The 26291-nt window shown below is 36.6% G+C and overlaps 1 protein-coding gene and 1 pseudogene across 4 annotated transcripts in view; one reads left to right on the top strand and one right to left on the bottom strand.

Moving 5' to 3' along the window:
- CCSER1 (coiled-coil serine rich protein 1) overlaps positions 1–26291 on the top strand; it is a 1185560-nt gene that overhangs the window by 241991 nt on the left and 917278 nt on the right. The window lies entirely within an intron of this gene.
- On the bottom strand, positions 19332–19657 carry LOC132227113 (large ribosomal subunit protein eL33-like; annotated as a pseudogene).

The following is a 26291-nucleotide window of genomic DNA, read 5'->3' as shown; positions in this document are numbered from 1 at the left end:
TGTTTAATTTTTATGATTCTTTTGACTAATAAAATTAATTTATGTAAAATTTAAAAATCACAGCTACATTGTAACCTTTTTTTTTTTGAAACTGGCTCTTTTTTCTATTGACTTTTCACTTACCTGCGTAGTTTATATGTATTTGCCTTTGACTTCACGCAAGAAGATAAAATTAACTGATATTTACTGAAGCACCTGTGTTACGCCAAGGACTGGTCTAGGCACTCAGTTGTGTTTTTGCTTGTTTTTTAAGCAATAATTTATAAGCACTGGGATGATCTTATTTAATTCTATCATCAAGCTTCTAGAAAGTACATGTATTACTATTTTCAGTCATGGACAAAGGGATGAAAACACAGAAGAGCATTGTCGTTGGTCCAGGATTTCAATCTAGTTAAGTGGCAGAACTAGGGTTTACATTACACTGTTTTGACTTGAGGCCTACCAAATATTTTCACTATATAAAGCTCTCAGTGATGTTTAGTTCCTAGAAAAAGCAATTATAATAAATGTGCACAATGTTCTACTGTAATACACTCTTTGGGTAGCAGATGTAGTAAAGATGAAAGTGTGGTCTTAGTTATTACTTTGGTTTTGATCAGCTGTTGCCTTTGCTTTTTTTATTTCTGCTTTCAAAGGGTTAGAGTATCTGTTATCTGTTCAGTAGCCATTAGATGGCAGTAGCGTTCTGAAAATGACGATAGTAATCCTATAAACATTGCATTCAGTTTACAGTTTACAAGGGATTTCAAATATGTTATCTTCTCATCAAATTATCACAATAACACTTTGAAATAGGTGTTAATATATCCCAAGTACAGTGGAGGAAGCAAATACTATATAATTAAAATATTTATTGCAGTTCACACAGCTAATATTAACCCAAATCTTAACATTAAACGACGGGTTCTTTTCTCTATTTTTCTAGACCTTGATGCTTCTAATTCTAATACATTAGGTTAACATAGTTTCCAAAGCTTTTGAAAATTATAGTAACATCTTAGAAGAAGAGGAGAAAAGGTTTGCTACACGCAGACATGCTTAATGTGGTGAAAAATAAGGACTGCTAGCCTAAAGGGAAAAGAAAAAGCAAAAAGCTTTGAAAAGGAGACAAAGTCATAAAACAGAACAGTGTGGGGTCATTTAATGTAGGAACACATATCTCCATCTGTATGAGCAGGGCATGAAGCATTACTGTATTGCAATATATTACTCCATAGCATTTTAAAAACTGTTATAGCCCCAAATCATCAAGAAAAAAAGTTATATTCTGCCTACTCTAAAATTGTAAGCTGTATAATTCACTTTGGAAATGCAGCTATCTAAACTGTTAGTTTTATTCATTAATATGTTATGAGAAAATAATTCTTCAGAAACTCTACCCAGAAGTATCATTTTATAAGAATTCTGTATTGCAAAAATGTGAATATATTTTAAAGTTCACTGAAAAAAAATTATATAATTTTTAATATTTTCCCCATATTTCTTCCCCCAAGTTCTTATAAATGACTGAATGGACATAAGAGGAGTTGTGTAAAAATGTTCACTAATTGTTGTCTTTGAAAAAGCAATGATTCCTTTATGGCAGTGGTTCTCAACCTTCCTTTAATACAGTTCCTCATATTGTGGTGACCCCCAATTTCATTGTTACAAATTGAACATAATTAAAGCATAGTGATTAATCACAAAAACAATATGTAATTATATATGTATTTTCCGATGGTCTTAGGCAACCCCATCGATCGACCCACAGGTTGAGAACCGCTGGTTTATGGTTTATTGATAGGGTACAGGAATCATGATATCACTCAAAAATAAGATTATACAATTGTCAGTAATATCTATTTTCAGTGTAGATATTTCAAGATTTTTATGGTTTTTGTTTATTTGTTGTTTTTACTCGACCACTTAATTGATTAATAGGTTAATACATTAATTTAATATTGAGTTTTTCATATCAATTTTTAAAATATTTGACTTGTTCAAAATAGGACAAACACATTATTTTCTGTATTCAATTTGCTGTGTTAAATGCTGCACTTAAATGGCAGAAGAATGGACATAAGTGGAGGAGAATTCCAGATAGTATGAAGTTGACCCCTTCTACTTCTGCTCCCTGTGAATATTCAGTGTTTTAAAGGCCTTATTCAAGTTCATGCTGTTGTTTTGTAGTACAAACAGGCCTGTTAATAAGAAATTGGCTCGTTTCATTTAGCAAGTACACATTGCAATTAATTATTTTATTTTTCATATAAGTACCCACAGAGTAAATCACTTGTATTTGTGGATTTAAAAGTGCCTCTGCTATTTTGCCTCTCAGACTTTGCTATATTTCAGGAAGATTGCTTAGCTGCAAAGAGGGCTCTTAGGTAGAATAGTTTTTAAGACCTAATCAACTATAGTTGAAAAATGTTTACACATTCTGACCTAATTTAATATTAAATGACAGCAATTTTAATGAAGTCACAGAATTGACTTGTAACCTGCTATTGTAGCATTTTCCACCATTATAAACTCTCTTCTGCTGTGCAAAAGGTCAGTCAGTGGCTCCAGTGCAGAGGATAGGGTCAATGGAAAAGATTTCCTTCATTCAGCATGGTTTTTCTGGAGCCATTATATGTGTCTCAATATAAAATTTCATGGCCTCTAACAATTATGTGGTGACATCTCCAGACAATTGCTTGAGTAATGCCAACAACATCAGCTGTCACTATCAAAATGAACAAGTAATTAAGAAAGCAAACGCTGGTCTTTGTTCTGAAGAAGTAGAATATTTATGTATTTAAAATCGTACACCAACAAGAAAAATAACCACTGACGTGTAACATAATTTTCTACAGTGCCTTAGGCAGAAAAGGGGGAAGTAATAATGAACATTTCACACTATTATAACAAATTAAATTATAATTGTACACACTAAAAACAATTACAGAATTTCTATTCCTTGGATTATAAAAATTTAATAGCATCATTTTATCAGGTTTTGCTAAAGCATTTGCCCCTTTTATATATATCTTGATGAGCCTGCAGTGAAATCGGGGGATCCTTATTCTTATGAGGACCACCTTTTCTATAACAGAGCATCTTAGTATGCTCGGATAACTTAAATACAGACATATTTGTCAGAATAATTAGTAGATTTGAGTGATACCACGATAATGCTGGCTCCTCAAACCTTTGGTAAGACCTAGCTCAGTTTTTTCTTTACTGAGGTTAGGGGAAAATGTTACCTCCACTGAGCTCTGGTCATTTTGTGGAGAGGGAAGAACAAAATAGGATTTATTAAGAATTTGAATTTGGTTTAAGACGGACCTTTTATTTTGGGAGCCTGATTGAGATTGGGTAAAGATCAATGTATTATAGTTTAAGAGAGTAGGATTGGCAGCAGCAAAATAAGGATTTTAAGGTGAAGGATGTTACGGTTTTTAGACCATAAGCTAACTGTTGATGTTTCCTATTGAAGAATTGGTGGGTCTTTGGGGGAAATCCTATTAATGAACAATAAAGTTAATTGCAATAGTTAAGTTATTCCAGTAAAGACAGTGAAAGAGTAAATTGATGTTCATAGAGACAGTCATCTACCTGTTTGGAGATTGGTTTTAGGTTTGAATCTCCACATCGAAGGAGACAGAATAATAGATCAATTTTAACTGGAGACATGATCAATCCATATTTTTACTACTGTTTGAGGTGACACAATTACATACAAAGTTGTTGTCTAATCAGCCATGACAGTCAGATTTTTCTTTTCCTTCTGCTGAATAGGCTTTTCTCGACCAGATTATTGATGTTGGAGCAGTTGGATGATATCATTTAAGACTGGAGATTATACATCTGAACTGCAACACAAACAATAAAAGAAGGGTTCTGGTTAGGGTTTATTGTTCACTCTCAGCCAGAAGTTGAGTACACATATTAAACAAGAGATAAACCCCACCCCCCCATGCTGAAGTTGTTAACCAAACTACCAAATTTTCTGATGTCTGGGAAAGAGGACAAAAGTATCTCCAGCCTAGGCCTCAAATGGATATCTGAAAAAGGTTTCTGTAGGAAGAGGAAATCTCTCCTGGGCTAAAATATTTTAATACTTTGTCTAAACTTGTTCTCAACATCTTATCAATGGTACAATATATAGGGACAGTAGTTGAATGATAGATTAAACCATCTTGTCATTGTAAACTTGTCCATATTGCAAGGTGATTAAGATACCTAAAAAGTCTCTTTTGTTGTTGCTGTGAGATACTGTCTCCTAAATAAACATCACTCGTATGCATTGAAAGATCTGGGTTCTCTTTGGATATCTTGGGACCGATAATAACTTGGGTCCGCTCCTTCAATTACAACATTCATAATTAGAAAATCATAAAAAATGCATATTATTTGGGGAACATAATGTAAAAATATTCTAAGGAAAACGTAAGAAAAGTCATTGCCGCCAAAACCAGTTTGGCTCAGTGGATAGAGCGTCGGCCTGCGGACTGAAAGGTCCCAGGTTCGATTCCAGTCAAGGGCATGTACCTGGGTTGCGGGCATATCCCCAGTAGGAGATGTGCAGGAGGCAGCTGATCGATGTTTCTCTCTCATCGATGTTTCTAACTCTCTATCTCTCTCCCTTCCTCTCTGTAAAAAATCGATAAAATATATTTAAAAAAGAAAAAGAAAAAGAAAAGTCATTGCCATTTGCCAGGTGGTTCTTTTAAATAACATATTTCAGTGATTTAACAACTCACATTATTTCACACTTTAATATCTGATATTGATATGTTTATAATCCTATCTAATAAAAGCCTAATATGCTAAGTGTCTGGTCATCTGTTCAAGCAATCAAAGTGTAATATGCTAATGATATACTCAGACCACTCAACCGCTTGCTATGATGTGCACTGACCATCAGGGGGCAGATGCTCTGACCTGTATGTTAGCTTGATGCTGGGGTTCGGCTGATCAGGACTGAGCAAGATGGGCCAAACATGCCCTGGACCCCTCCTGTGGTCCCTCCCTGGCTGGTCAACCTCCTGTGTCCCTCCCTGGCCCCGATCGTGCACCGTTGGGGTCCCTCAGGCTGGCTTGCACCCTCTCGCAATCCAGTACCCCTCGGGGGATATTGGAGAGCCAGTTTCAGCCCAGTGGTGGAATCACCGGTCGCTATGAGGCACACTGACCACTGTGGGTCAGATGCTCAACACAGGAGCTGCCCCCTGGTGGTCAGTGTGCTCCCACAGGTGAGTACTGCTCAGCCAGAAGCCAGGCTCATGGCTGGCGAGCACAGCGGTGGTGGTGGGAGCCTCTCCTGCTTCAGCATCAGTTGGACATCCCCTGAGGGCTGTGAGAGGGTGCAGGCTGGGCTGAGGGACGCCCTGCTCCCCTGAGTGCACAAAGCATTATGTCCTCAAATAACAGCAATTTTGTTTTTCTTTTGAAGAGATACATAAAATTAATGTCTTATAATCAATGGTGTCTTAGATCCAAAAATATATATTATGTAAGAAAAATAGGAATCTCAGAGACACATAGGGTATAATATTAACCCGTGATTTTAGATCTCCACTTATAAAGGATCCAGAATAGCGTCCAATTCTGATTGGATACACTTAACAGAATTTCATTTTCCTTTATATTGCCTCATTATTTTCCAAGGTAAAATATTCATCATCTTCAGTATAGTAATAATTTCAATAGTCATTTCTCCACTTGTGCCACGTGGGTTAAACAGTATATTTTATTGTTTTGTGCATATTCATGCATTTGTATGTTTATATATTTCCTAGCCCCTACCTACTATGATCTTCATCATTCTTATATATTATATATACTACCTTTTTGAGAGATTTCTGTTACTGAGAATTACATTTTAAAAAATTATTATTTTTTAATCCTCACTCGAGGATATTTTTCCATTGATTTTTAGAGAGAGTGGAAGAGAGAGGGAAAGACAAAGAGAAATATCAATGTGTGAAAAACCCATCCATGGGTTGCCTCCTGCACATGCCCTGACCAGGGCCCAGGTTGGGAAGGAGCCTGCAACAGAGATACATGCCCTTGACTGGACTCAAACCCAGGAACTTTAGGTCTGCAGGCTAACACTCTATCCACTGAGCCAAACCGGCTAGGATGAAAATTACATTTTTATCTCATATTCTACATTTTTATCACTCCATGAAAATAAGAGGTCAACCTCAATTGTGACTCAGAAATATTGACCATAAAGTCTCTACCTTCAGTTCAAGCCTCTCTCATGATGTACATATAGATGTATTTAAGTCTGTTAGGAATTTCATCCAACATTGTTAGTTATATGTAACTAGGGGCCCGGTGCACGAAATTCGTGCACTGGGTGTGTGTGTGGGGGGGGAGTGTCCCTCAGCCCAGCCTGCCCCCTCTCACATACTGGGAGCCCTCAGGCGTTGACCCCCATCACCCTCCAGTCGCAGGATCGGCCCCTTGCCCAGGCCTGACGCCTCTGACAGAGGTGTCAGGCTTGGACAGGGGACCCCCATCTCCCCCCGATCACTGGCTCTGGCCCCCGCCCAGGCCTGAGGCCTCTGGCCCAGGAATCATGCCTGGGCAGGGGACCCCCATCTCCCTCTGATCGCTTGCTCCACCCCCCGCCCAAGCCTGACGCCTCTGACCCAGGCTTCAGGCCTGGGCAAGGGGACCATCATATCCCCCCAATCCCCGGCTCCGCCCCCCCACCCAGGCCTGATGCCTCGGCCAGAGGAGTTGACCCTCATCACCTTCCGATCACCAATCACCGGATCGGCCCCTTGACCAGGCCTGATGCCTCTGGCCTAGGTGTCCGGCCCGGGCAGCGGGGACCCGCAGCTGCAGCGGCCCCGCGATCGTGGGCTCCGCTTTAGGCCCAGGCAAGGGACCCCTAGCTCCCGGGACTGCCAGCTTCGACCGTGCCCAGCTCCCATCGCTGGCTCCACCCCTACTTCCTGCTATCACTGGCCAGGGCGGCAAAGGCGCCTGATTCTCCGATCATGGCTGGGGGGCAGGGCAAAGGCGGCCCCAGGGCCGCCTTTGCCCTGCCCCCCAGCTCTTAGCTCCCCCCTGGGTTTCCGATCACTGTCAGTGGCAGGGGGCTTCTTCCTGCTTTCCCTTTCGCCTCCCTGCATTGTGCCTACATATGCAAATTAACCGCCATCTTGTTGGCAGTTAACTGCCAATCTTAGTTGGCAGTTAATTTGCATATAGCCCTGATTAGCCAATGAAAAGGGTATCGTCGTACACCAATTACCATTTTTCTCTTTTATTAGATAGGATACATTAGATGTAATACATTAGAGATTAACCTTATTCTTCCTGCCTAAAATTTGTTTTTGCCCTATTTATTTCTCTCTTGGTGATTGACAGCAACATCATGCAGACTACAAAATTTGAAACCACGTCCAGCTAGCTTTAATTGATTCTACTTTGTAGTTATTCTTGATTCTACCCCCTTCTCTCCACAATTCTTATTTCCACCTTTATTTGGGCCAGCTTCATTTTTCCTCTAATTCTCTTCCCAGTTGGCATTTTGAGGCCCTTTCCCTGGTTCCAGTGGGCATTAGTGTCATTTATTTCCTTCCTTCCTTCCTTCCTTCCTTCCTTCCTTCCTTCCTTCCTTCCTTCCTTCCTCTCTTTCTTTTCCCTCCCTCCCTCCCTCCCTCCCTCCCTTTCTCTCTCTCTCTCTCTCTCTCTCTCTCTCTCTCTCTCTCTCTCTCTCTCTCTCCCTTCTCTCCTCTCTTTCTTTCCTTCTTTCTTTCTTTTTCACTTAGTTTCAGATTTGATGCAGGCTTAGGATATGTTTCAGTTTTCCTTCCATTACCCCACTCCGCAAGGTTTTTCTATCACATAAAAACTTTCATGATTAATGTTGACTTAATATCAGCTTTTAGAGACGTGGACAGTAATCAGTGCAGGTAAGAGCATGGCAGTTGAAAATGCAGGAGGTGAGAGAGAATGTAGAATATTCAGGAGTTTCGTTTTACTCTGTCTTCTGGACGTACTTTCTCTCCGGCAGCCACCTTGTTAGCCAAGGTCCGGCCCATTTGTCTTCTTCCTTTCTTCATTCACAGAAAGACAATCTACAGCTGCTCTCAGGTGTCAGCTGGCGCACAGGCCCAAAGGCACAGATTCCACCCTCAAAACTGGTTTAACAGAGCATCTTCCCAACAAAAGCAGGGCTCTTCCAACTGGACCCTCATAACTGCTGCTGGAGGGTTGACCTACTCTCTGCCTTGCTACATTTGCTTGTCTCCTGCTTTATCTCTAAGTTTGACCTCCTCTAGTCAATTCTGCATATTACCCTCAAAATATGCTAACACACCAATCTGATCTTGGTCACTAATAGATTTACAATTGTTTTCATTATTCTACATCACCTTTATTGTACATTACAAGTTCCTGAGCTTTGCTTACAAAGTTCTCAAGCTTCTTACCACTTTTTCTACATGATAAGATTGACTTCCAGCAAATATTTATTGAAGGTGTATGTACTGCTGGTCCTAAAATTATGGTATCAAATATGAGACAGGTTGTAGCATATGGTCTAAAGGAAAATTATATTTTGAAGCAATTATTAAGGAGGAAAAGAGCAGTGTACAGAGAGTGGAAAGAGGTGGAAATTTTGGTGGTGAAGAAAGGCCTCCTGAGAAAGTGACATTTAAGCTTTTATATAAAGGATAAGCGGAGAATAAATTTGATGTTGGAAGTGCTGCTCTCTCATCCTGAAATGTTCTTTCTTTTCTTATTAACTATCAGTGTTCAACTGCTAAAACAAAGTCTCAAAACCATTGATCTACTTGACGTCAGTGGGGTGCTCTTGAAAAAAATAAGTGTATTATTAAGGCAATGATGATAAGGACTAAGTAAACATAAGGTATATTCAGGGGAAAGAGATACTTCTCTGGGCTGAAGCAGGCGGGAAAGGCTTGAGGAGAGGTTGTACTTGTATTTAAATAAATTACAACACAGTCTGGGGTGGGGAGGCATTCTATGGGTAAGAATCAATATAAAGAAAAGTTTAAAGACATAAATATTTAAGTACATCTGAAAATTAATAGAGGGTTACACCAACTTTGTGAAAGCAAAGATTACTTTGGAATAATACATACAAATTCTAATCCTATTATTTTTTGTCAAGTGTTTGTAAATAGTCAAAAACAAAGTAAAACTTTGGTTCTGACTTTCCTACAAAATAAAATATTAAATGTATAAACATTTGAATAGAGGAATAGTTGTTCTTTTTCAATATATGACTCTGCTGATATATGTGAATAAAAATTGTCATAAAGTATTAACCAGGGGAATGAGTTTTATGTATTGGATCTTGGCAATATACTTTTCTAAATAACTCCATATTTCGATCACTAGCAGAATTCTTTTCAGGTTGTTCTGAAAAATGAAATAATCTGAAAAAAAATCTAGATAATTCTTTTAAAATATTTAGAAAGCATTTTTATGAGATAAGAAAGTTATATATTTTCAGAAAAATAGGTAAACTTTACATGCAACCTTTAAAAGTAATTAAAGTCAATTTTTTTTCTAACCAGCTTGTGAATGTTAAGAGCCATTTTGTGTGTCCGGTAGACAAATATGTGTTCATATTTTTTATCCTAGTGAATTCTAATATAGATATTTTTCTTAGTTCAGCTGCTTAGTTCTTTGAAGATTCTTTTTCTAACCATGGAGAATAGGGACAAAAAGTATTAACCTCACTAAAAAGAACATATTATTTTAGAAAAGGGAGATAACTTAGATATATTCTAACAAACAATATTTATATATGAGGACATTCAAATCGATGAGTAAAATAACGTACTCTCATCTAATTTGCAAGAAATATAATATGGAATGGAACACTTTGAATTAATTTTAGTTATATATGGCTTAATAAAATTAATGCATATTATAAATTAAAATTTAAGTTGAAACTTTAAGTGACTGTGAGTCTCAATAATATACTATGAGGTTTTTCTATGGCACTTTTTAAAAATTTGTGGTTGACTTTATGTAACAAATATAATTCAAGCTATAATGATGATTTTTATGAACATTATTCAACACCCAGTGGAAAGAATTTCAAACAAAATTGTAAGCTAGGGTATTTCTTTAACAACTCTATGGTCCTAAGTGCATAGGTAGATCTGAGCTTCCAAGTGTATTTTTAATTTGATTTTAATTATATTCAGTAATATATATTTATATGTGCTAATTTTGAGCTTAGAGGCATGATGAGGTTTTTGTTATTCTAGTATAAAGCAAACTATACTCTTAATGATTAAAATATAATGTTAATCAGCCCCATTTTCAATCTAGCTTTTATTATAGCCGCGAGGAACAGAAACTCATTTCTGTAAGAGGCATACCTGTGGTTTGGTTGTATTAACCAGATCTTTCTGTACTGACTGGTCCTGCCTGACACAGTGCAGAGAGGATGCTCATAGGTCCTAAATCGAGCAAGTGTTACAGATGGATTTGCTACTTTATTTTTTGTTTTCTATTTTATATTTTCAATACTCCTCCAGAGATGAATAAATTTACTAAAAACATAAAAGCTTTAGCCTATTATGCAAAATGCAAAGTTGCTTTATTAGGCAGAATTTCACAGCAGAATCTGTCCTTTTTATGTTTTACCTTCTACATTACCATCTTACCCTTATCTTTCTCTCCAACAACGAAAAAGGAAATGCTCTGATATGCTTAGTGAGTAACATCATTATATAAAATACAAATATTTATTTTCATTATACTAAACATTAATTAAACAATATGACAATCTGGAATGTCAACCCGATGTCTTAAATGAAGGTAATTGAGAATGGTGCATCAAGGTTGCAGCCAAAGAATGTTGTGTCCTAGGAGACATACTTTATGACACATCTTATATGTATTTACTTTAGGAGATGCTTAGTGTTTCCGTGGTTTATCTATAAATATCTCACTGGTCTAACTTTAGGCCTTTGAACTTATTCTCACACATTTGGTATTTTATTATAAAGAAGTGTAGCCTCCGATACCTGCCTAGGAATATCCTCTGGTAGATGTTATTTAGCTTATTATTTGCAAAATTGGACAGATACTAAATATAACTTAAATCTCTCTCCTAATATCAGAGTTATCAGGAAACTATCTCATGAGAATTTGAAAATTAATAACAGAAAATAAACATTTTAGATTTTGTGATTATGAAAGATTAGAAAAATGAAAACCTCTGAGTGTAAATATCTTTTAGGAATATTTATATAGAAGCGAATTTGTGTGTAGATAAAACAAATAAAAATGAACTCTATTTTGCTTCCATTATAAATCAGAATTTTATTTTGTGCATTGAAATAGAGTTAAATAAATAGTTATTTTAAAACATGCTCACAGAGTGTAGTAAAACTGAGTATATATCCTGTTTTCATAGACATGCTCTGTGCTCTCTTAGTTTTGAACAGAAATAGTTGTGTGTGTGTGTGTGTGTGTGTGTGTGTGTGTGTGTTACGGGTAGGTGAAAGAGAAATATAAGAGGAGGGGAAAGAAGAACTATTAGAGAGAATTAAGCAATGAATAACTGAATACATAAATTCATTATCCTATATAATAAAAGCCTAATATGCTAAGTGTCTGGTCATCTGGTCGGCCGTTCAACCAATCAAAGTGTGATATGCTAATGATATGCTAAGGCCGCTCAACCACTCACTATGATATGCACTGACCACAGAGGGCAGACAGTCGACTGGTCAACCAGTCGCTATGATGTGCACTGACCACCAGGGGGCAGACAGTCAGTGGGACATTCCCTGAGGGCTCCTGGACTGCTAGAGGGCACAGGTCGAGCTGAGGGACCCCCCCTGAGTGTACAAATTTCGTGCACTGGGCCTCTAGTAAAATATAATAATAAAAATATGTTATAAAAATATTATACTTATAAAAAGATTAAGATATATTTCAATTACCCATAATGATATTTGATAGGAAATCTCTAAGAATAGTTATAGATCATGAGGCATTTCAAATATGTTTTATAAAGAAAAATTATCTGTAACTACATATGCTTCTCTAACCATATCATGTTTGTTACAAAGCAAATCCTATTTATCAGAAATTTGCTAGATTATTATTTATTTAGTCAAAGTGCTTTTGGATGAAGAAAAGTAATGCACTCATTTTCATTTACTCAATTGCTTTAGAGAAATAAAAGTCATGTAGAAAATATAGTACTAATTATTAATTATATTTTCCACCAGGTACACTTCCAAAGAGGGTTGCAGTTGGCATTTTTCTATGTATAAATTAATAAGATTACAGTTACAATTTGGACTTATTTATACATTAAATAAATTTCTGATAAATTATAAAAATGAATATTTACATATTCAGTTATATCTAACATTTGAACTTCTATTTCAGATGTATTCTCTTTAAGGAAGAAAGTGATCCCAACTATGCAAAAAATATTTTAAAAATGTAAAAAGCAGGTAAAAATCATTTGTGACAATGTCAAAATCCATTTTCAAGGATATTTTTGCCTTTGTGTGTGCAGAGTTTATATTCATTTAAATCTCTAGTAGAAACTCTGAAATTCATCAAAAAGGAAATCAATTCACATTATCTTAGTAATCTTTAAAAGCATATGTAAATTAAAATATATCACATAGCTAAGTCCAATTTAATTGACAGTTCTCACTGCTTCTCAGGGATTTGAATATTTAAATATTTTAGCAGCCACACTGGTTAGTGTTTCAGGAATAGTACTGCTTTAGAAGTACAGCACACTCGCCACCTGTGAAAGCCATACAGCAAGTTTTCTTTTAAGATCTTTTTCTTACAATAAAGTGTGTGATTCCTATGTTTATGTGTCAAACACTATCTTTTCTCCAGAAGGTAATATGTGAAAGCCTATAATAAATAATAAATGTGATGTGTGCATGTAACTGACTAATGAATAACAAGGTACCTGACACACTCATTTCAGAGAACTTCAATAGGAAAGCATTTGCAGGATTGCCTGAGCTAGCAAAGAATTTGAAGGCATTTCAATACTTCTGTGATAACAATTTTAACCAATAGCAGAAATCCAAGTGAGCATTATAAAACATTAGAAATGGAAATAATATTTTTCATGTTTTATTACATTCATAAATCTAAATTTAAGCTAAGTAAAATTGTTTAAGGAGGAGAAGATCTCTTTTGTAGAGGAGATTATGAATAGAAAAATAGAACTCACAGAATTTGTTTTCATTTTAAGGAATTATGTTTATGGACTTTTAACTTTATCTCTGTAATGCTGGCTTAAAGGAAGAAGGATTTACTAAAAGCTCACATTTTAATAGTTTACATTTCCTTGGAGGGAGTGATGGGTGGAAGACTGGGATAAAAATAGTGATATTGAGGGAAAGCACTCTGGCTGCTGATTTTTCTCAGGTCAAACAACCAAAGTTCTTCAAAGGTAAAACTGATGGCTATTTTTAATTTCACAAGAGGCTCAGTTTACAGAGATGAATAATTTATGTTCTTTTTACATCTTTAGCCCAAAGGAAGTAATGATTTCCTACAATGCACACATTTTATTATCTCAACCCACTCAAATATTTAACTCTATTCTCCAGTGAAATTAATGTAAAAGTAGAGGAAGAAGTGGAGTATAATCATAGAATCTGAGAAATGTTTAAATGATTAGATGGGTAACATTAGTGAGTCACTAGCAGAGCATTCTGTGCCTGAAAAAAAGTAACAGAAAACAATTCTCCAAACTGCAACTATCAAGCAAGTGTTATATAAATTGATGGTAGCGAGTCATTTGATGTAGTTTATAAAAATAAAACCCTTCATTTTAGGAATCATTTAAGTTAACCTCGTTGTACATTCACATCGACAAATCTGATGACTGGACCTGAAAGTCAGGGTAGTGACAAAAAACACTGTCATGACAACATAGAAACAAATGTCTACTGCCAACAGCTGAGTTAGGGAAGAAAAGTAGGCCTTTACTTGACATTTCAGCTGTGAGTGAAGTTAAAGTTATATGGTTCTGACTAACTCTGCAAAGGAATTAGTACGGTTAGAAAGAATGAATAAAATAAAGGAACATACATGGTTCATCTTTAGATGCATTCTGTAAATCTTCAGAAAAACTGCCCCAAGAGCTTGCCTTTGATAGGAATAGAACACTGGAGAGTCCAAGTATGGGGCAAGTTTCCTGCTACTGATAGCTCCAAACATAATAAAGTAATGAAATCCATGTCAGTTTCCTACCCCCTGTTACAATGTTTAAGGTCTTTGAATCCCATTGACTTTGTGATACTTAGGTAGAGAGGGGAATTTAGCAATCCTCTGGACATGTCCATAGACACTAATGAGGTCCCCCTGGCATCTGTGATGGCTCTGCTGAGGGCCAGCCCACCTTTCTCATTCTAGAGCCCCCAGATCTTCCCATGGGTCTGACAGTCATGGATATTACTGGAGAATAAACACATTGTGGCACATAATAAGTCATGAAAATGGTATATTAAAAGAGTGAATGATATTTATTTTTCTCCGACTGGCTTATTTTGCGGAGAAAGATAAATATCACATGATCTTACGCATTTGTGGAATATAATGAACAGCATAAATTATAAACAAAAATAGATCCAGAGACATAGAAGCATGGAACAGACCGTCCAAACTCAGAGGGAAAGCAGGGGAGGTGAGCATCAACCTATGAAACAGGAGATCAAGGTTCAATTCTCGGTCAGGGTACATGTCTGGGTTGCAGGCTCCATCTCCAGTGTGGGACGTGCAGGAGGCAGCCAATCAATGCTTCTCTCACATCATTAATCTCTCTCTCCCTCTCTCTCTCTCCCCCCCCCCACTTGCTTTCTCTCTGAAATCAATAAAAATATATATTTAAAAAAGTCTCAATAAGCTCATAGTACTATAGCTTACTCAGCTTTACTAATGGGTAATCATTGTAAAGAAGCAAGAAAAATAGGAAATTTATACTTGTGAAGAATAGGAAGAAATTCAAATTTACTAATGTTTTTGTCAATGTTTTCTGCCAACTTTTGTAAGCTTTTGTTTAGTCAATAATAACAACATAATGGAGATTTTTTTAAAAAACATCCTAGTGTTTAATATTGATCCATTCAATTTAAAATTAGTTAACTTCTTAGAAACAAGAAAATATATAATATAGGAAATGGAAGCCATGTTTCTCCAAAAGAGGCTTTATTTCTGAAGGATTCTGTTCTCTTAAAATTTATAACCTGTGATTATTATTTTTTGAGGAAGAAACTAACAAAATTAACACCAGTATAGTGCTTGTTCTGTTGATGGATTGTGTGGAATGTATCTCTTGAATATAAGCTTAATGGAATAATAGGATTGTATTATTCTTCTAAGTTACTACTAGGCCACTAAAAATTGTTCCTTTGGCTTGTAATGATGTTTGAGTCTTTGCAAGAGGGTGGGGAATATTAAGTGATCGCAGATTAGCGGTGTTTTATTTGTGCATATCATAAATATGACAACATGTTAATTGTTTTTCGCTTAAGCTGTGTAATTTATGGCTGCCAAAGATAATGATACTTAAAATTTCAATCAACATTAATATTTTCTGCTCGGCAGTAAATGATAGAGACTCATTATATAGTTAAAATATTCCTTGTTAATGACTGCTTTAAAATAGTTTAAGATAATTTGTTTTAGAAACTATGAAGCTAAACACAAGTACTATTTTAATTTTGTAAATTTGTTTAATTTCAAATACTTTTTAAAACTTAAATGGATTACAATGTTCCTAATTTAAGTCTAAGTACAAAAATTTCAGTATCCAGGATCTCATAGAGTAGTAGAAAATTACATTTTCATTTACATATAAGATATACTTGACAGACGTCAAGACTAAATTCAGATAAGGTTCATAATAAAAAATCTATAGCAGTTCTTACCAACAGGATTGTGTTTTTACTTTTGTATACCTGCACAATCAGTTATACTGAGGGAGATGCCCTGCCTTGATTAATGGGATTATTCATCAAGAGTAAATGAAAATGTCCTTTTCTAGAAGCTAATTTGCCTTACCTTTAAAAAAAAATTTGACAAACAACATTCCAAATAAAAAGCAGATAATTATAAATTTGCTATTATGAATCTTCAGCAGAAAACTATGTCTCAAAAGTATGTCTCAAGCTAGAAGATACAATTATGCTTAGCCTAGCAATGATATGAATATTGTGAATCAAGGGACATTTTTGAATACCACTTATATTTCAAAAAGAAAAGCAAAAACTGAGCTGAGAATAAGAGCTTATAGCTAGAAGAGAGTTAGAAATCATCTAATCTTTAGTCTTTAGTTTATGAGACCAAAAATATTGAGACCTATAAATGGTTAAAATCAGATCTATTTAAAAGAATCAAATTTTCTGACTCTAAATCTAGTATGTTTATACCATAAAAAACGGATACATCTGTCACTTATAATGCCATACATATTTAGAAAATTATGTAATGGAGATAGTTATTGAATATAAGTGAACATGTTTATATTTATATATGTCTCTATATATAAATGAATAATATAAATATACTTCTATCTACATATTTTTTGAAACTTGAGTGCTAATTGACATTCATCATATTGGACAGAGATAGCGTGATGAGATAGGCATACAGAGGTAGGAGCAAAAATCTTTAAATTTCCCCTTTTACTTACTAGGTGGCTGTCTTTGGAAAATTGGTTAATATCCCTGAGTCCATTTGCTTTCTCTCCTGTAAAATGGGGATAATGAAACCACATTTGCTGGTTGTAGGAAAGGTTAGAGATCATGCAGATAATGTAGTCAGCAGTCATTTTATATTATCCTGTTTGTATGACACATCAGCACATTGAGGCCAGCAGACTGTTTATGCCTCAATATAATATATCTAATGTACTAAAGTGATTTAAATCTGAAAAAATATACTACTGATTACTTGGGTACCTAAGTACTAGAACTGGAAATACTATGTTTGAATGTATGAAATGATCTTTGGTCATTGAATAGCTAGTTGTGCTTTAATGTCAGGAAGGCTTTACTACTCTTGGCTAATTGTGATAGGAATTTTTTATCCACAGTAAGGAAAAACATGGACTTTGCAATCAAATAGGCTTGGTTTAAAGTCCTGGATTAGCCCCATAATTAACTGTCTGAGCATTTTATTCACATCTCCACATTTCTGTGTAAATAAATAAATCCTATATAATAAAACATAGTATACAAATTGTTCCTCCCACTGGAAGTTTCTCTGGGAGTTTGTCCTGGAGTTCAACCAAGGGGCGTGGCTGGCTGGGGGAAGGGAGGGAGGCCTCAGCTGGCAGCCAGCAGCCACTAGGAACCCCACCAGTGCACTGGGCCCCTAGTAAATAAATAAATAAGCAAATTAAATAAATAAGTAATACAACTTTCTTGAACAGGTTGTTGTGATGGTTAAATGAAACAGTACATTTAAAAAGGTTTCCTCAGTGCTTGATACAGGAAACTCAATAAAGTTAGCTACTGTATGTCATTATCATTGTCATTACTAATTCAATGGCCCTTTTAATTTCTCTTAAGAAACTAAATTGGGAGTAGCCAGGGATGGGGTTCATGGGGGAAAGGGGAGACATATGTAATACTTTAAACAATAAAAAAGAAAAAAAAAGGAAAATAAACTAAAAAAAAATCTTTGCACAATTGCAGAAATGTGAAAGTTATGGGAAACTGAGTAGATTGCAGTGCTTTTGGATAAATATATATATAACCAGTGATCCCTTGGTATTAACATGGGGAGACAATAAATTGATCATTTATTTTAAATGGGTATCATGTTATTTTTAGTTAGGAAACTTTCAAAATCTGATTCAGCCATTATTATATAGCTTTTTTTTTCTTATACAGGCAAATGTTGATATATTTCTATATTTATATAATTCTATAAAAACTACATACTTATAAATGACATTGTTAGTGTAAACAAACAACAAAACAAAAAAACTGGTTAGCACTATAATAGAGCAATAATGAAAGATGATGGTGGTAGGAAAAGAAAAGGAAGGGCTAATTCACATAACATAAACTTGTGAAAATAATTTAAATTTCTAATTTAAAAATTCAAATAAACCCAATAATAAATGCACTGGATTTATTGAAGGAAAGCAAGGTATTTCACGGTAGATCAACATCCCTGACCTTAATCAAAATTGATATTGTCTTTTAAAAAGACAGCTACAGAGCCCTACTATATGTATCTATCTATCTCTCTGTCATCTATCTGTCCATCTATCTGTCATTTATCTGTCTGCCGTCAAAGACCAATTTGATTACACTCTGGTCCTAAATTATTAAGAAGGAATTTTTATTTGGGGCAATACAAATAACGAAATAATGGATTTATCAATATGAGCATATTTGAAATATAAAAAAATTATATTATGTGTGATTTTTTAAACTGCCATGTTATTGTCCATTAAAAATAACAAAAACACCTGAGTGGTAAAACATTATGCAGTTATCATTTCATTCCTATATAGTTTTGGTTACTGTCATTGTCACAGAACGTATAAGAGAATATACTTTAAAGTACTGATTTCTAATAATTGATGAATACTGTCACATTCTTTTAACTTATTTGCAAAAGGCTATACTTCTAACACATCTCTACCCCAATACTCATTGATTGGAGTTGAGTGAGGCAGCAGTGTATTTTGAGTCCTATTCTTCTCTGTTCTAAGACTGTTTCAAAACCTTCCTGATGCCGCGACCCTTTAATGCAGTTCCTCATGTTGTGGTGACTCCCAACCATAAAATTATTTTCGTTGCTACTTCATAACTGTAATTTTGCTACTGTTATGAATCGTAGTGTAAATATCTGATATGCTATATGTGTTTTCCAATGGTCGCGACCCACAGGTTGAGAACTGCTGCCTTGGAATCTTTTCTTCTATATCTCCTAATTCTGGCTGAAGGACACACACACACACACACACACACACACACACACACACACACTGCTAGAACTGGAGTAACTTGGGCTTGAGAATTTACTTCTGAGTACTGTCCAAAGACGGCCTATCCCTGAAGTCTTTAATGGACACATCCTTTCCGGCTTGCTGGACTGGCTTTGAGTGTACTCTGTGCAGAGGAATGATTGGAGTCTCCAAAAGGTGTTGTTCCACAGTACAGATTTTTCTACATGTCTTTTCTTCTCTATGCAATTTGGGTTGTTTTATGTGAGTCTCACATCTTTTCTACATTTTATTCCCATTCTTTTTTTCCTTAAGATACTAACCTATGTGCCAATTGATATGGACCTAGGGGTACTTGATTATATGGTCACAGGACTATTTATTTTCAATAAGTTTAAATCCTCGAGGGGTACAGCATTACACAGATGCTGTGACCCATGGCCTTAGCAGGAAGGTTGCTTTGGAACTTAGCACAAACCATGCCGCTGTTTCCACGAGTGATCTTTCCCCAGATGGCTCTGGTTTTGTTCGGTTTGCCACCAGGAGTCACTGTGTTGTTCTTTGCTTTGTACACATAAGCACATCTCTTGCCTAGATAGAATTCAGTTTCATCTCCAGCATAGACACCTTCAATTTTAAGGAGAGCTGTGTGCTCCCTCTGGTTCCGGAGCCCAGCTTATAGCCTGCAAAAATGGCCTTGGACCACAGCCTTCCAGGCATACATGTCCTTACAGAAGTCCTGTTCTCAGCAGGCCCTCAAGTTCAGCAGCAGCAATCTGTTTACAGGACTGTTTTAAAAATTTCTCTTAGAATATCTTTGTCTTCTGTGTAGGCTTTGCAAATTCTTATTTACTCCAAGGTCATCCAGAGACCTGGAATTAACATTTAAATCTCTTAAGACAAGGGATTTGCCCTATTTTCAGGGAGCTTTAGCTTTAAGAGGCAATTTAGCTTCAAGGGTTTTTTTGTGACTAGAGGGTAGTGTAGAAGGTGAGAGAAGATAACAGCAGTTAGGTTCAAGTTGTTAGGGTTTGAAGTGTCTTAAAGAAATAGTTTAAAAAATTTTACCTTAGTCAAGGAATCCTTTATGAAGTTCATTTTGGCATCTGAGTTTCTTTTGGAGACTTTCTCAAACCAAGAAAAATCTAGACAATTGAATATTTGGGATTTTGCTTCCTTTTTGCTTTAAGGCTGTTTTCATATAAACAATTTTATTCATATTCAAAATTATCAAAATGTGTCTATGTTATTGTCTTATTTAGTCCGGGGCTGCTACAACAAACTACCACAGACTGAGTGGTTTAAGAAGTTTATTTTCCCCCAGTTCTCGAGGCTAGAATTCTAAGATCAAGGGTTAAACATTGTCATTTTCTGGTGAGAGCTCTCCTCATGACTTGTGAACAGCTCCCTTCTCACAGTGACCCTCTCACAGTAGAGAGAAAGAGAGAGAACAAGCTCTCTGGTGTTTCTTCTTATAAGGGCTCTAGTCCCATCATGAGAGCCCAACCCTCATGACCTTATATAAACTTAATTATCTCCCCAAGGCTCCATCTTCAAATAACATCACATTAGAGGTTAGGGTTTCAAAATATGGATTTTGGGGAGACATAATTCAGTCCATAGCAGTTATCTATGTTGAAATGATTCAATTTAGAACACCAGTATCCAAATTAGACTTATTATGAAAAAGCAATTATGAGACACCTGTGAGAGTCAGCAATGTTTGGTTCAGGTGCTTTTGTACCTTGTATGTATACTTTGGACAGTTGGCTGTATCTAATAGCAGATTATAGAAATGTCTGGTCGATGAGTGTTTGGAAATGAGACAGAACAGGACAGACCTAGAAAAGTTCTCATGAGTTTCTGACAGGTGCTAAAAGCCAGAATCAATCTCTGACATGGTTAGTATGTGGCTAGGGGACATTATTTACACTTTAATAATGTTTAGCTGCCATTTATTCTTTTTCAAGATGACAAAGGAGAAGATAAGTGAGGGTAAAGCTAAAGCATAACCATTTGAAACATTGACCCTGGGCTACCCCTATAGGAATTTTACAAAGCTGGCATTTTACTCATAGCTCTTTTATGTTTTGCCAACTTATCAAAAAAATTACATCTTTTAAATTTTTTAACAAGTTTAGCATCCATTTTTAATATGGACACTAATCTTGGGTGCTGTTTGCTAATATTTATACTTCCTATAGTAAACGGCAAAGCTTTCATTACTATGATGTCATATTCTATGATGGAAGATTGGAACAGTATTAATGACATGTTCTGATACTAATGCATCCATGTTCTATGTTATTTGGTCACAAATAAAATATTGATAATCCAAGAAATATATTAAAACTAGAGGCCCAGTGCACTGCATGAAATTCATGCACGGGGTGTGTGTGTGTCCCTCAGCCCAACCTGCACCCTCTCCAATCTGGTAGGATCAGGCCTAAACTGGCAGTCGGACATCCCTCTCACAATCCAGGACTGCTGGCTCCCAACCGCTTGCCTGCCTGCCTGATTGCCCCTAACCACTTCTGCCTGCCAACCTGATCACCCCCTAACCACTCCCCTGCCAGCCTGATCAATGCCTAATTGCTCTCCTGCTGGCCTGATTGACCCTAACTGCCCTCCCCTGCCAGCCCGGTCACTCCCAACTGCCCTCCCCTGTAGGCCTGGGTCCCCCCCAACTTCCCTCCCCTGCAGGCCTGGTCTCTTCCAACTGCCTTCCCCTGCTGGCCTGATCGCCCACAACTGGCCTCCCCTGCTGGCCATCTTGTGTCCACATGGGGGTGACCATATTGTGTGTTGGAGTGACGGTCAATTTGCATATTGCCTCTTTATTAGATAGGATTCTGATAAATCTATCTCAGAATTTTTGAATATTAATATAATTTTCTATTTTATATACATATAATATTTGAAAAATACCCTTATCAAACAGGTTAAAAATCATTCATGGACCTGTACAAATTATTTCTCATGTCAAAGGATTTGACTATTAAGCATTCACATTAAAGAAATTTTCAAAGTGTGGTATTTTCTCTGGGCAGACAGCAGTAGCCGTTCAGAAAAGGTGTTCAATGAATGTCTAAGGGAAATTTGTGATTGCATCTATCAAGATCTTGTGGACTGAGAAATTTTAATTTACTTTGGAATGTGAACTAAAGTATGCTATGCCTTTTTTAGATGTACATAATTTCTGGACACGTTAGTGACATAAAATGTAGCCATGACTTCCATCATCCAGAAAGATTAATGGGGCTTAAAAAAGGGAGTGTTGTAACAAAGAAAATATTTCTTCAGAATTATGAGATTTGTTAGTAAACTATGAAAGGTTAGATTCTTTCAGATAACTCATCCCTTAGGGAGAGACCTAGAGGACATTGGGAAGTGTGACATTGCTGCTGTTGTTCCATTTCTCCTCCTTCCTAATCAGCGTGGTGCTCATATGGAAATATTGGGTTGTTACAGTGACTTGTTATATTTGGTTGAATGTGCAGAATGTTGCTATATGTATTGATTTATTTGATTCGGTGCCTCTAGAGCCTGGACCAACAGTATATATTATTCATGGTTAGCTCCTGTGAAATTAGCACTTGCTTATGAATTGAGAACTTGGGTGCCACAGGATAAAATACCAACAACTTGGCTTGACATTTATGGCTCAGTATACCTTGGTCCCTGTGTGATTTTAATCTATGCAATTATACTTCCTGACTTTCACCAGCTCAACCAGAGATTGTAGTTATGTGAAATTCCTCAAAGGCCACCCTTATTCTGGCTTCTATATTTTCACTTAAGTTGGACAGTTGAATTATCTACTTCTTTGTTATCAAACCAAATCATACTCAAATTAGTTGATAATGCTACTTTCTATTCTAAGTGGAAATTTTACTATAGACTGAACAGATTCCAAAATAAAGGTGATTACTTCATATGAAACAGAATAAAGAAGGCAAAGGAAAGATGACTTTTTTTTTTTTTTTTTGTAATTCAGAATCTTTTGTAATGATAGCAAGGGGTTAGCAGCCTAAAACGATTAGCTGCAACATATTTGAGTTATTTTTGTTATTTGATTCACCTATTGAAACTATATATTTGATATATTTTTGTAATGTGTAACTCATATGTAAAATTCCGAAGAGTGGGTTTTTCTAAAGGAGATAATTGAACAATTTAGCTTCTTAAAAGTAAGGATGGGCATTATGTGGTTTATATTGCTCTTCATACTTTGCAAAGTGAAGCCCATTAAATAACCCATCAGTACTATAGAACTAAATACTTATCAATTATGTCTCATAACCTGTGAGATATTCTTCATATAGCTGATGTAATTTTTTCAACAAAGATGAATAATAATTCATTTGATACTTGTTCTTTTGTTCTGGTCAGCCAAAAAGTTACTGCAAAAAGGAGGACAGAGGGAAAGGGAAGAAGGAGAGGGGTAAGGGAGAGGAGGAGGAGGAAGGGGAGAAGAGGAAGACAAGGGAGGGGAGAGTGGGAAGAAGAGGGAAGCAGAAGAGAGGGCAAAGGAAGGAGGAAGAAGGAGAGGGAGGGGAGGAGAAGAGATAACATTGACTATTCATTAACTACTCATTGGTTGATGATATTTAATCTAGTACTAAAAGATGTAAGAGAAGATTTACTGAGATCTTTGTGAAAAAAGAAAAAAACACACAAACAAAAATACCTATAATACTTCCTCTTACTAGAACCTGAGTAGTAAACATGCCACATTTGTTTGTTTGTTTGTTTTGTTAATCCTCAGCAGAGAATATTTTTCCATTGATTCTTAGAGGGAATAGAAAGGCAAGGGAGGGACAGAGAGAGAAATATCAATGTGAGAGAGACACATCAATTGGTTGCCTCCTGCACACAACCCTGTCAGGGATCTAGCCTGCAACTGAGGCACTTGCCCTTGACTAGAATGGAACCCAGGACCCTTCAGTCCATTGAGCCAAATTGGCAAGGCTAGGGCAAAACCAGTACATTTATCATGTTGTTGAAATCAAACAGCAATTATTCCCTAAAGTAACAGGGATATTTTTCTGTTTTTGTTCACTATTTCTTCTTCTGAACCTAGAATATGGTATAGATTTAACAAATATTTTTTGAATAAATTATCTTTTTTATTTAATTAAATTACATGGGATACTATATATTTAAAGTGACTACTAAATAACTATTTCAATTTGTGTTAGTTTATAATTTCCATGAAGATTATAAACTAAAACTTGCATTATTGCCTTGATTTATATTGCATTACATGTAATAATCATCAGCATTAAAAACAAGCAAACAAACACCTAACTCAGAAAGTACCCAAGGCAAAACAACTTTGGGCTGATAAGAAATGTGGGTGACACATAAGTAAGCTCAATATACTTTTGTCTAATAAATGGGAACACATCTAGGAAAGTTACATTCAACATAGTTTTATTAACATATAATTAGAATATTTTCTCCATAAGTTTTAAAAGATATTTTATAACATTATAATGTAAATTTACTAGTGGTTTTATTCTTGCTCCTTTGACAAATCGAGGTAGAATATGTTTCTTAACAGTGCATAATGTCGACATGCTTATCTTGAAAGAATGACACTAAAATGCAGATTGGTTTAAGTTACCCTTCCCCTGAGGACGTTATCTATTGCCTATAAAGAGTGCTTTGCAAATTCTTTGTATTCTACTAGAGGCCCGGTGCACAAATCCATGCAGAGGTGGGGTCCCGAGGAGGGGAGGGTGCCGCAATGCAATCAGCCCCCTGGGCTAGCGGTGGCCTCTTTTATATAATTTCTTCCTTGCAGAGCATCTAGGGAGGGGAAGTGGCCTCGGTGCCTGAGGCTGACTTCCAGGAGGCCGGTTGCGCTGTTGGGATGGTGAAGGCAGTGCTGGTCTGTCTGTGCCTGGCCTGTTCTCCATCTTCTTTTTCCTCCTTTTAATTATTTTTTTTCCTGTGTTCTAGAATTTAGGATATTAGATTACAGACATTATGGGTTAAGTATTATTTAAATGATATAGGCCTTATAGTTCATGTTTTCCCAGAATGGATAACAACTATGATTTCATCTTGTGCTTGGGAAATTCATAAAATATTTGTCCCTACTTGCTGTAGCAAAATAGTTCTAAGGATCTTTCTAAGTTTGAAATGAGAAACATAACTGGGAAAATCAGTACATTTGCCAGATTATCATCTATCCTATATAATAAAGAGATAATATGCAAATTAACCCTCACAAGATGGCTGCCTATGACCAGGCCAGCAGGGGGGTTAGTGAGGGATGGCCAAAGGACTGAACAAGCAGGCTGCATGGGGTGACCAGGCCGGTGAGGGGAGGGGGCATGAGGGGCAACCAGGCTGGCAGGGGAGGCAGTTAGGAGCGTCCAGGCCAGCAGGTAAGGGGCAGTTGGGGGCAACCTGGCCAGCAGCAGGGGGCATTTAGGGGCGATCAGGTTGGTGGGGGGGATAGTTAGGGGTGATCGGGCTGGCACACAGAGGCAGTGAGGGGCGATCAGGATGGCAGGGGGGCCAGAGGCAGTTAGGGGTAATCAGGATGGCAGGGGGGCAGTTAGGGGTGACCAGATAGGCAGGCAGGCAGGTGAGTGATTAGGAGTCAGCAGTCCAGGATTGTGAGAGGGATGTCCAACTGCTGGTTTAAGGCCGATCGAGATCAGCCCTAAATGGGCAGTCAGACATCCCCCGTGGGGTTCCAGATTGGATAGGGTGCAGGCTAGGCTGAGGGGACAGCCCCCTGTGCAGAAATTTTGTGCACTGGGCCTCTATATATATATATATGCCTCATATGCATAGTGTCCTCTCGGGAGTTCAACTGACCTGTAGTTCAATCGCTTGCTATGACATGCACTGACCACCAGGAAGGCGGTGCAAATCGTATGTAGTCCTCGGCTTGAAGCTGGCAGCCAGGGAAGGGAGGCCCCTGCCAGCAGCTGGCAGCCATTAGGGACCCTGCCCATGCACGAATTTCATGCACTGGGCCTCTAGAATAGATATCTATATATCTATATGTCTATATTTATTTATTCACTTATTTATTTTTCCATAGTGTGAAGCTATAGAGAATAGCTGAATGAGGATTTAAACTATTAGTTTCTATAATTTTCATTCATAAATTACACATACACATGTGAGCAAGTCTTTATGGCAAAAATTTGTTTTCCCCTCTATCATTTAGGTAACAATTTTAATGAAAACATTCTCTCCTGAGGCATTAAAATCTTTTTTTTTTTTTATTAATGACAAATGTTCTAGGAGTGTATTGCTTATCTATTTCTGTGTAACAAATTTTCCTAAAACTTAGTGGCTTAAAACAGTGAACATCATTCATCTTTCA

This window comes from Myotis daubentonii, chromosome 1, assembly GCF_963259705.1.
Source record: "Myotis daubentonii chromosome 1, mMyoDau2.1, whole genome shotgun sequence".
Classification (NCBI taxonomy): domain Eukaryota; kingdom Metazoa; phylum Chordata; class Mammalia; order Chiroptera; family Vespertilionidae; genus Myotis; species Myotis daubentonii.
Note: the sequence above shows the minus strand (reverse complement) of the source record. Positions and strands in the feature narration are given on the sequence as shown.